Below are 12,055 nucleotides of genomic sequence, written 5' to 3' on the forward strand. Positions count from 1 at the left end.
AAATGAATGTCTGGCTAGAGCAAAATGATTAATATAATGGCAATGATAATGGAAACAAAAGAAACCCTAAATTATTTACCAGGATTTTACATTCCTGAGATTAATCCAATTAATTATTGGTCCTGATTTACTATTAACATCATAAGCAATGGTGGAACCGTAAGCAGTGATATTCAACACATACTGTAGTAGATGCTGTATCCTACTATGTACTCTTTAATATCTTTATTTTCTATTATTGCTTGTTTAAGGAATGTAGAGCTCACTGTGCTCCGCGCTGAGCTATGCTTCGTCTTGAGACATCATCTCTTGCACCGCTGAATGGTGGCCATTTTTGTTGTAACAAAAAATCTTTGTATATTTCAACTCACTCTGCTATGTTCATCATGCACACCCAAGAACATACCCTCTGATGGAGCATCAGCAGTCTTTTTCTCATGAGCTGGAATCACAAAACCAACTGCACACTCAGGGCCTCATTTACGAGGCCCCTAGCGGCACTTTTACACCGCCGGAGCGTCACTTTTTTGATGCTCCGGTGGCGCAATGTGCCCCAGCAATTTACAAGGCCACGCAAAGACATTTTGCATGGCTTTTCATGGCTTTGTACATATTTGCCCCTTACACGTAGAACACTGCGTAAAAGGGGCGTTCCATGGGTGTTGTTGTGGAAGGTTCCAAGCAACACCTATGAAATCTGAAGCATTCCCAGAATTACGAGGAATCGCAAATCTGTAAATGCATCAGATTCTAACACCACTTCAGTGGTGGTGTTGGGGAGGAACAACAAGAAGAAATATCCTTACATAGAAAGAGGAAAATACCTGTCATGATTGTTTTTGTGCAGGAAGGTGACCCTACAGTGCAGACACCCTTGCACCATGGTGCAAGGGTTTCTGCCTTGGTGCAAGGCAGCTCATTGTGCACCATTGCAGAGGAAAAAGACAAGAATGCACTGTATCTCATAGATACATCACATTCCTGCTCTTTTCTTTTGATGCAGGGCAGCACAGCAAGATTCCTTGTGGCACCGCCCTGCGCCTAAACCTCATAAATGAGGCCCTTAGGGTCAACTTAGATGCCCAAATGGCATGAAGTATGAGTGTAAAATCTTGTTGGGAATCCACAAGGTGTGCATTAACACCCGATAATTAATTTTCTCACCCTAATAGGGTGTACATTTGCAATTTTACATGAGGGAAAATCTATTTGTAGTACAGGGAGTGAGTGTTCAGGGGGAAATCCTTTCAAAGATGGTGAGCAACCACAAGCTTGTGAGTGCATGGGTATTCACGAGCCTTTTCACAGGCTATTCTCCTTTGAATGCTTTTGAGATATCCTCCTGCTCAGGGCCCTGTCCTGAAAAGGAGTGTGGAGAAAACACTCCCACAGTGAATGCTCTTGTAAGGGAAAGTGTTTCTTCACTGTGAAACAATAAAAAGATAGCACATGAGCCTACCGACGCTCCATCCCTAGGCGGGGAAAAGATAGTGACCCTTCTGTTTGAGATGACACCCTGTTGGTGTCAAAAGCCCCAGGGGGCTACAGTTACTGCTAAATCAATTTAGACATTTCTGCGATACTTGGGGCATTGAGGTAAGTATGTCAAAAACTAAATTCATGATCTTTTATTTTTATTTTATTTTTTTTAACTTTATTTTTGACAATTTGCACAAAATAAACAACCAATAACATTCCCCCATTGGCATCAGAACAGCACATATGCACATCAACAGACTCATTAAGGCACGGTTAATTGACCAGAGGCCACACTGAGCTACCTAGTTCTTTATGACACATTGCATATTATTGGACAATAGTTAACTTCTTGCGAGCCCTGGGCTAGTCCCTACACCACCCTCCCCCTCCACCCTGACTCCAGGGGCTTCTCCCGCATCATCTTCAGTGTCTGAGCCCATCGGTGAGAATAACTCCCCACTCGTCCCCTCTGAATCACTATGTGAGGTATGATCCCGGACCCCTATCGAGGCACACATTATGCGCCAGGCTAACAGGTCCTCGTGCAGCTTCTCGTCCCTCCTACAGCTTTGCATATGCGCCTCCTCCGCTAGGGACCACTCCCGCACATCACTCAGCCATCTGGGAATCTCCGGGGCCCTCTCACCCATTCAAGTGATAGCTACCCTGCGCCTGGCCAGCACCAGCATCAATTGTATCAGCTTCTAGGACAATTTCCGCTTCGTCGGCCGAGGTACCAACGCCAGCAGGCAGTGTAAAGGTGTCAGAAATTCATGATCTTTAACCCCCACAAATCCTACAAGGGTAGGTCAACTTTGGGAGTGGCTCCCCTGGAAAGAGGAAGCACCTTGACTACCTAGGTGTAAAACTATCCAAGAAAATGTGCTGCAAACCCCATGTAATGAAGATGGCACTGAAACAAAAGCAGATAACAAGGGCTTTGGGGAAAGAACATCTCTCCGCCTCCAGTAGACCAGTTGCCGCTGCCCTGCAAGACTATGACTTAAAAGCAGTTAGTTCTGCTTTGCACGGGTCAGAGTTGTGGGGCTTCGGCAAAATAGAGGAGCTCACTAGATCTGAGCACACATTTTTAAGAAGTCTAGTGATGTTGCCCCAGAGCACTCCACTTCATCCGCTAATGACAGACATGGGGCGACGTTCCATCACGAACATAATCAAGCTCCGACCACTGGTATTTTGGGTCATAATCAGGAGAAGCCTGGAACTATTGCCATATGCCAACGCCTTGGCAGAGGTTATCCGCCGAGATACCTGTAAAAAAAATTGGGTGGTTAAGTAACATAAAGAGACTTCTTTCAGATATAGGGCTTTCGGGAAGCTTACTGATCCCTGCTCCAAAAAGATACAGTAAAGAGGCATTACTGGGATTGGGTTACACAACGAGACTGCAATAGGACCCACTGGGGGAAACTTACATTAGAATTTATGTTTCACAAACAGGCCAGCTCCCTGGAACCCTATCTTGATTTAATTCAAACACCCCTTGACAGAAAGCTGGATATACAATTCAGGTTTAGCACTCTTCCTTTGAATGACCTAGTAGCCAAATGGCATAGTAAAGTTCTATCACTAAGCAATTGCCCTGGCTGCAAGGCATCTTCGGAGTCCATAGCCCATGTAATGTTTGCCTGCCCGGCTTATGCGTGTCCCAGATTATAATGGATTAAACCAACTTGTAAACAAATGGGCACACGTAATTACCGGGAGGCTTTGCGAGTTCTCAACTCTCACACCAGACCACTCTTTGCCTGTGCAGTTGCCAAGTTTCTTGGCCATATGTGTGATATTGGGAAAAAGACACAAGAAGGAAGATCGTGAAGCGGGATTGGTTACTTTTGCTTATAATGCTCCCTGTGTCCCAAGGAGCGTTGGTTATAATCTTGCTTTAATTTAAAAGTAACAGAACTAGGACCTGAAAAGAGCTCACAAGCAATATGTTGCATAGATTAAATGTAAGTAATTATTTGTATACAGCAGAGAGGCTGGTTTCGAGAAAACCGTTATTAAGTAATGAGGTTTTACTGTGTTTAACATAGTAACGTGATTGTATTGTTCTCTACTATACATGAACCTTTTTAAGGATTTTAACTTTTTAAACAAATTTTGATTGAATTTGATATTTTTAGTATAATTTTAAAGTTATAGCTACAAACCTTTATTATATACTCAGGAGAATGTACTATTATGATTATCTTTTTTCCTTTTTAAAGAGCTTGTATATGTGGACACTTTTAAGGCATGTATGGCGAAATAAAGTTCAATGATTGATTGGATAGCAAATGTACGGTTAATCAAGTGTAAATGCTTATGATTATCAGTACTCCTGGACAGCTACAAGCGTTGAAACTTGCTGTGAGTACTTTGGATTTCTTCGAGAAATTGAACCAAAATGTACAAAAAATTCCAACATTGGGGTTGTCTATGAGAGTAAAAGTAAATATTTTTGGGGAAAACAGACTCAAGCTATTTATTTAGGTGAGAGTTTTAAGACTGTACTGACCACCTTCAAGTTTAGCTAGCAAATCATCATACATAGTCACCCAAATTCATCAGTGAGTAACCCAGAGGGTTGTTCTCCTGCTGCTGGTGGGCTAAACTAACTTTGTATCCCTAATTTGATTATAAGTTCCACGCTGCTACTGGGTTGCAAACTCTGCATCTGTAATTTCTGGAACCATGAAATACCACCCTGTCAGTACCATGCAATTATGAGTTAAACCCCTCGAAATGCAAATATTTGAACTGACCAGGATTTACTGAACAAAACTCCACAAAGTATTCCCCAGTAGTGGCCAGCAGCAAATAAAAGTGATGTAGCGAATATTTGACCCACTGGCAGGCACTGCGAAAAAACAGTAGTGCCTGTAGGCTCAACGCCAAAGCTCTCAATCGTGGTCCATTTTAAACAGTGTTTAAAATGGGCCGCGATTGAGAGCTCTGAAGTTCAGGCTGAAGACACTGCAAGTTTCTCACAGTGCCTGACAGTCTGTTAAATCAAATTTAATAATAGAAAAATATATATATATACTTACCCAGTGCTCCTCTTGTCTGTAGTCCTGGCTCAAGCACAGACTCCAAGAGCCTCAGCCAGCTCCCCTCTACCAATCCAGATGTTGCTCTCAGGGTGCTCAGGCAGCATGAGAGAAGCATCAGGATTGGCTGGAGTGGGCTGGTTCGACTCTCCTGTAGTCACTAGGACCTGTGCATGATCTCCACTTAGCTGTCTAAGGCAGCTTGGGTTGAAGTGTTTAAAGTGTGCATGTCAGGCTGGCCTTTGCAAAACAGCTGGCCAAAATGACATGAGAAATGTAAACTGAAGAACACACCTCTCCTTCTTGCTACTGACCCCACCCTCAGACTCTACTGCCAGCATGAAAAATAGAATGGTGATACATTTGTTTTATTACAATTTTATTTTTCATGTTTGCAGGCATCGCAGCTGAGGGGCGCAACGCTACTCTGACTTAATGTAGTAACCACCGCTGGTATTCCCTAACCCAAGAAAGTTAATGCACATATATATGTTAATGCACATATTTACCATCAGCTCCGATCAGATGCTAAATGTGTGTAAGTGCTTCTGTGCAAGTGGTGAGTGATAAAGTTGGGGGTAGGGAGAGGAGACAGTCATCTGTGGAGGGAGGGACATTACGTGTTCTGCCCATTCCTTAGCTGAGGGTCAGGTGGGGCCTGCTGAACACGTCCATGCTGCAATGCAGTCAATGCCCAAAGCAATTTTAGCATCTGAGTTCTCATTATGGTAAAATCTGTTCAAGTGCTTACACACACTGGGCCAGTGTGACTGAGTGACCAGTATTCCACGGGGGACTTCCACTTCCCGAACTCATATTCTGGGGGGTAATGTATCCTAACCCATTGTGTAGCCCCTGCACTAAATGACCGTTATCCTACACAGCAGTATCCCTTAACGTCTGACCACCTGATATTCATCAGCCATAGCCAGTGTTGCACTGCATTATTAATACACTTTCTCTGGATTTGATCTTAAAATTTGTAATTATTTTCCTCCTTCTGTAGTTGCCACATACTCAGATTATTATTTATTATTATTATTTAGAAGTTTTTAGAGAGCACAGCTACCCCCAACGGAGGTGTCCCGGCACTGAGGCAGTCGACTGATACAGGTGCAAGGGGGTGTAGGAGCTGGTGAAGAACCAGTTTTTTAGGGCACGTCGGAAAGTTGGTTCAGTATCCGACAGGCGGATGGAGAATGGCAAGGTATTCTAGCATTTAGCAATCCTGACCGTGAATGCTCTGCTACCTGTCCTCGCCTTGCGAAAGCAGGAAATGGCGAGGAGCTGCAGGTGGTTGGATCTCAAGGCCCGGTTGTGATGGTAATGCTGGAGTCTGCCACTCAGGTACTCCGGGCCCAGACCCCTGGTGGCTCTGAATGCCAGGGTGAGTACCTTGAATTCTATGCGCCTGGTGACGGGTAGCCAGGGAAGGTTTCTCAGGTGGGGAGTAATAGAGTGGCAAAAGGTTATCTTGCAAATCAATCTGGCTGCAGCGTTCTGTATTATTTGCAGCCTATGAGTCAGATAGGCGTGAAGTCCCAGGTAGAGACTGTAAGCGTAGTCCAAGTACGATGTATTTAGGGCGTGGACTACTGTTCTTTGACACTCCAAAGGGAGGAAGTGGAGGAATTTCCGCAGGGTACGTAACTTCACAAAACATGAGGAAGAGACTTGCCTATTCTGAGATCTACAAGAGAGTTCGTTGTCAAATCTGAACCCCAAGTTTCTCACTAAGTCAAAAGGCTCAGGAGGAGGATTCAGCTCCTGTGGCCACCAGAGCACGGTGGGGGGTTGGGACTTCAGCTTGAGACAGTTTTGGGTCATCCAGGCTGAGATGTGACTCAGACACCTTCTGAAGCAGTCAAATGCAGCTTCCGACTGATACTTGAAGGAGAACACCAGTTGGGTGTCATCCGCGTAGATTCTTCTTGCCAAGAAACTTTAGACATCTTCTTCTCGCCATACATTTCCACCTTGACCTTTCTACCATCTATTTACACAAAATCAGAAAGATTAGTAAACTTTTGTCCTTTGAGTCTCTTTTTTAGGTTATTATTGCACTGGTCATCTCAAGGTTTGACTATGGAAATTCCCGCTACTTGGACCTTCCTAAGGGCTTGAACTGCAGACTTCAATTATTACAAAACCAGGCAGCCAGGCTATTATGTCAACAACCTCGCAATTGGCACATCACTCCACTGATGAAGGAATTGCACTGGCTGCCAGTAGAACAGTGTTCTATCTTCAAGGCCGGCTGCATTATCTTTAAATCATTGCAGGGTGACAGTCCTGCCTTCACTAACCACGCATTCAAAAATACACAAGCACTCGTAATTTAAGATCTATGCACTTGAACTTTCTCATCATACCTTCATTAAAAAAAAGAAACTTGGTGGTTCCAGATTCTCTGTACTCGCCCCGTATCTGGAACACCCTCCCACCTGAGATGAGGTCCGCCCTATGTTATTCCAAATTCAGGAAACTCTTGAAGACATGGCTTGTTTAGACTAGCATATGATTAAACTTTATAATTATGCACTGTTTCTGTTATCTCAACGACAAGAAACCGGCCGATGAACGTGCACTTTACAAATATGTGTAACATAACATATTTTTCCACCACAGATATCCTGTTATCTCCTGCCATTGTAAAGGCTTGTTTCCCTAAGACCGACTTACCCCTGTTATTTCTTATTGAGGTCCAATGTTATGAGCTCTCCTCCTTCCGATCATATTATTGCACTCTCCCTTTTATGAACTGGTTTGCAAGAATTATAATGTAGTTTTATTCAGCAAATATTTGTTTTTTTGTAAGCATTTTCAGCTTGGTGCCACAGAGTGCCCAAAAGGCAATATGTTGGATCTATATGAAACATATATCTATGTAAAGAAATAGATCAGGTTAGGACACATCATCAGAATCTACATATTGCACTTCATTTAGTGCTCTTTTTAAGAAATCACTTTTAGATGTCCGCAGATATATAGAATGTGTTTTCAGGTACTAAGGCTGGGAACTTGACCAGCAGGGCGTTGGCGGTAAAAGGTTCAGTGACACTACAGAACTTTATAAAAGCTTGTTACTTAGTTGGTTTTCAACCTTCATCTGTCATTTGCCCGAATTTGGTGGTAGTACACCCTCACAGTTCGGTTTGTTTGATTCAAAATCTACACTAGTAACCTCGTGATATGGTTCATGTAGTCACCTGGTGGTCTGTTCCTACCAGCTGGGGTTTATTGAATTTCAGGTCATAGTTATTGACGACTATGCAAGCAAAACTGAACCATTTAAGTACTTGTTCTAAAAGTACCACCAAGTTCGATTTGGGCTTTAGGTTAAAAAGTTATAATTTGCGATCGTACAAAAAGGGATTATTCATGCCCCTGATAAAAATCGTTTAAGATCGGGAAGGAATGTGTGTTGAATGTGAGTAATTGTAGTATTGGGGGTGTGGTTTTACAGAGAAATAAGATCAGGGAATGGGTGGTACCAAATGGATCAAAAGTTGTATGTGAATCGAAATGCAGATACTCAGCCATTGAACAAGAACTCCTAACTTGTATGTGGGCAGCCAAACATTATTAAGTGCTTTCTTCTGGTGACTTAAATTTGTTACAGGTACACAACGTATAACATTGATACATATATTAGCTTTAGGTGGTGGTAGTGAGGTGCAGGGAATACCTCAAGGGTGATGAGATTGACTGTAAAGTTATCAGCTTTTCACTACAAGATGGAATATTTACCAGGTAAGCGCACCCGCTACCACTCGCAAGTAGAGTGTCCTCAAAGCCCTGGGCATTAGTCGCAAGGCAAACCATCACACTGGGCCAATTTTCCTCCAGTCCAAACTTAAATTCCACAGCCAAAATAGGGACCTAAGATCTGGAATGGTACAATTAATAACCATCCCGCAATCAAAAGAAGTAGAATTGAAATAGATGGTCACTTATTCTAAATTCAAACATCCAAAATAAAGATCAGCTTACATAAGCCAAAAAGAACAATAGACAATCAGCCAGGGTTCAGAAAAGCAATAAAAACTTGCCTCTTTCCAAAATAATATCTCTGACCTCTGACATCAGTGGTGAGAGGGGTGTCATGAACTTACTGAAGGCTGTATGGATTCAAGAAAGAAGGAAACAACCCTTGTCCTTCTGGCCAGCATGATCCTGAACATTATACTCAGCACATGGCTGAGTGTCCACACCACAAAGACTGCTCTAGTGTCTCTGTGCTCACCAGGAGGGGGTTTGAAGTGCCAGGCTTAAAGGGTGGTGGTGGGACTTTGAATCCAGTGCGGAATAAAGGATGGCAAACTAGGCACTTCTGCTTCAATTACCAAATGAACACCAGGACTTTCCTGAAAGGGATGTGGACATGCCTTATAACCAGACCTTCCCACGATGGTGGCCCGGACACAGAATTATTGCTCATGTTGCACATGATTCCCAATCTAATCTAATCTAATCTGTTTGAGTCATATATAAGGGTATATGTGTCTGTGCGATATTAATTCCCCACAGTCGACAATCCATGTTATCTTTTATTGTAAATGTTATACTTTAATCGGGAAAAGATGGATTATACCCATCCTAATATCACAAGGCTTGAGACAGTGTTGACCTGCGTTTATTAAATTGCAATTTTTAGATGATGAAATCCTTATCGAACACATTGCAAAATATCTAAAAGGGTTGGTCAGATTCAGGAATTCTATGCAAGCCTCTTATTTTCCTAATTGTTTATGGATTTCACCTATGTCTTGGAGGTGCAAGGAAATTAGTATGTACTTTGCTCTTTTTAACCACTCTCTTTTAAAACATATTGTATTACCTTTTTTATACGAACTGATAAACCTTGTTTTTAATGTTTTGTGCTTTTATGATGCTTTTATGATTTACTCATTCTTAAATCGAATAAAGCATATTTTGATTGATTGATATAAGGGTAGCAATATTTAGAGGAAGAGAGCATCCAAAGTATTTGTTTCCCTATTTTGCATCACATTCTTCACCCCTAGGTAAATTTTCTTGTTCCAGATTTTCTACTAGGAATGCTTGTTCTTAGCCCTTCTCTCTTCTCTGATGTTAGAAGAAGGTTGGTGACTTGCTGATTTATTCAGTATTAATAAAAATCCCTCCCAAAAGCACAAATCGATACAAAGTTAGTCAACACATCTTTGACTTATGTCTTCATGATTATGCAAGGGCCAATTAACTGCTCAACCCATCGAGCCCAGAAATACTACCAACAGCAACCTCAATTGAACAACCATCACACAAAGACATGTAAGTACCAGCATGTGCTCCTGTGTCTATCCTCAAACTTCTCTGCAACGTTAATGTCAAGTGACAAGATCATTAGGCAACAATCCTACCTTATCTATAGTGGGCAGGCAGTCATCCAATGTTTCCCAATTAGGTCTAACTTCAAATAACACCCTTTCATTCACACACTCGAACTCTGCCAAATACCTTGATATAAGTGAAAGCACAGCATAAAATGTCTCATTTGTCAATTCCTTTCTATCTCTTTGCCTTTCTCAATGTCCTATCATGCCAAGAAATTCTTACAAAAGTATGCTCTTTACAAATAACCATAATAAATAAATACTTTTTATATTTGATTTTTAAATGTGGTGCCAAGGCAGTGAACTTCTCGTTTTACATTGTGATTTTAGTCATGGGTGGGTCCATTCTGATGGACAGTAGCTGCAGCAGGAAAAAAAGTGGTGGGCACAGCTTTAAGTGCCCATGTTGGTTTGGCAGGCCATCTTAGGACAGCCATGCCGGCATGCGCACTTAAATCTCTCCAGCCGAGCTGTGCTGAATAGCTGGGTGGAGAACAGGCACAGTCTCCCAGAGCCTGGCTGAGCATCAAACCAGCCTCCCCTATACTCAGGTCCAGTCCGAGGCAACGACGGAGAGCCCGTGGCCTCCTCTATCCTGAGCCTGGTCCAGGTGAGGTGAGGTCCTATCCCCTGTCATTATGGGTGAACAATATGCCATTTGACATGGAGGAATAGTAACGCATATCCTTTATGGTTTGATTTATTCACAGTTTATTACATGGTTCATTCATATGTAGCACGCACAAGCAGTGGCAAGAATTATTTAGAACAGAGGCCCTGAAGAAAGCATTGGGAGCTTGTCCCCTCTTTGGCAGAAACATGTCGGCCCCTATGCAGTTATTTGGTAAAACTGTTTTTTTGCGCTGTTCTTGGTTTTAATCAGAAAGATACCAACGGCTATTAAAGTATTTTTGCTGTTCATCCTCTATTCTACTTTTAATCACTACCACTACACTTACACTATCTTTTACACTGCACATGCTCCCATTTAGTGGTCATACGCATGGTCTACTAGTAATTGCGGGTCGAAACCCTGTCTTTCATGCTGGGCATGGATACTGTCTCAATGATCTAGAGATGCACCATCCCAACTTTTGGATGACCATATGATAATATTGATCACTAACAAGACTTTGATGGTAATCCATCTCTGGACATTGGGTCTCACCTACTATTGCTGGTGGTTGTGTATGTTGGGTTTTGAGTACTTCTCGTAAGACTTTAAGGTAGTTTACCTGGCACTTTATCATTTGGCTCTGAGTCTCATTGTTTTTGAGTAAGTTTTACTCTCTAACAGACCCCCAGGTTTATTTGTTTTTTTATCAAACCAGCCGGCCTTGACCAATCCCAGCGCTTCTCTCATGCTGGATGTTTCCAGTGAAGGAGCTGGGTTCGACATTCTAGATCTGCTCTGGAACCCTAAGTCAATGGATCTTTTTTATCAGGATGCAAGCGTGGAGGCGAGAGAAATCATTATCACAACACGGAATACCTGGGGGTCAAAATCATAAGTCAAACAGAGAGGATCACAACACCGATATTACACCAATAACACCCGTGAGGACATTGTGCGTGTTAGGGATGCCGGCCAAATCAAGGCTGAAGAGCATATGGAGAAAATGATTCCCATCAGAAGCCACACTGTACCGCCCTCTTACTCATCATTTGGGTTCTCCTTACCCAGGAGACAAAAACGGCTGGTCAGATGTTAACGTAGCCGATAAATGTGACAAGTGGGAGGTATATTGTGCAAAGATTAAAGGGGCTCCTGAATAAAGCAGTGTATAGTGATAATAGTGAAAAGTGAAAGATGATCGTAAAATTAGGTGAATTGGGTAGAGAAACAGAATTTATTAGGATCTCCCAATCCCTAAGGTTAAAAAGCAAGTGTAAGTGCGGGTTTGAAATAATAACCGTACTTAATAGTGGTCAACATGTTTCTGCATGTAAATAGAACAAAGTTTCCAATGCATTCGTCAGGACCTTTGGTGGTAAACACTACTGCTTATAATAAATAATGAAAAAATATATATCACCTGAAAATCCCAGGTGTGTACTCAACTTCTGCTCTTCCAAACGCGTTGGTAATATAGCTGGTTATGCGTTTAGACGGCAAGACGCGCTGACAGGTCAAAGCCTGCCGCCCGCGATACACAGAGCGAAGCA

Source organism: Lissotriton helveticus, chromosome 7 (assembly GCF_964261635.1).
Source record: "Lissotriton helveticus chromosome 7, aLisHel1.1, whole genome shotgun sequence".
In the NCBI taxonomy this organism is placed as follows: Eukaryota; Metazoa; Chordata; class Amphibia; order Caudata; family Salamandridae; genus Lissotriton; species Lissotriton helveticus.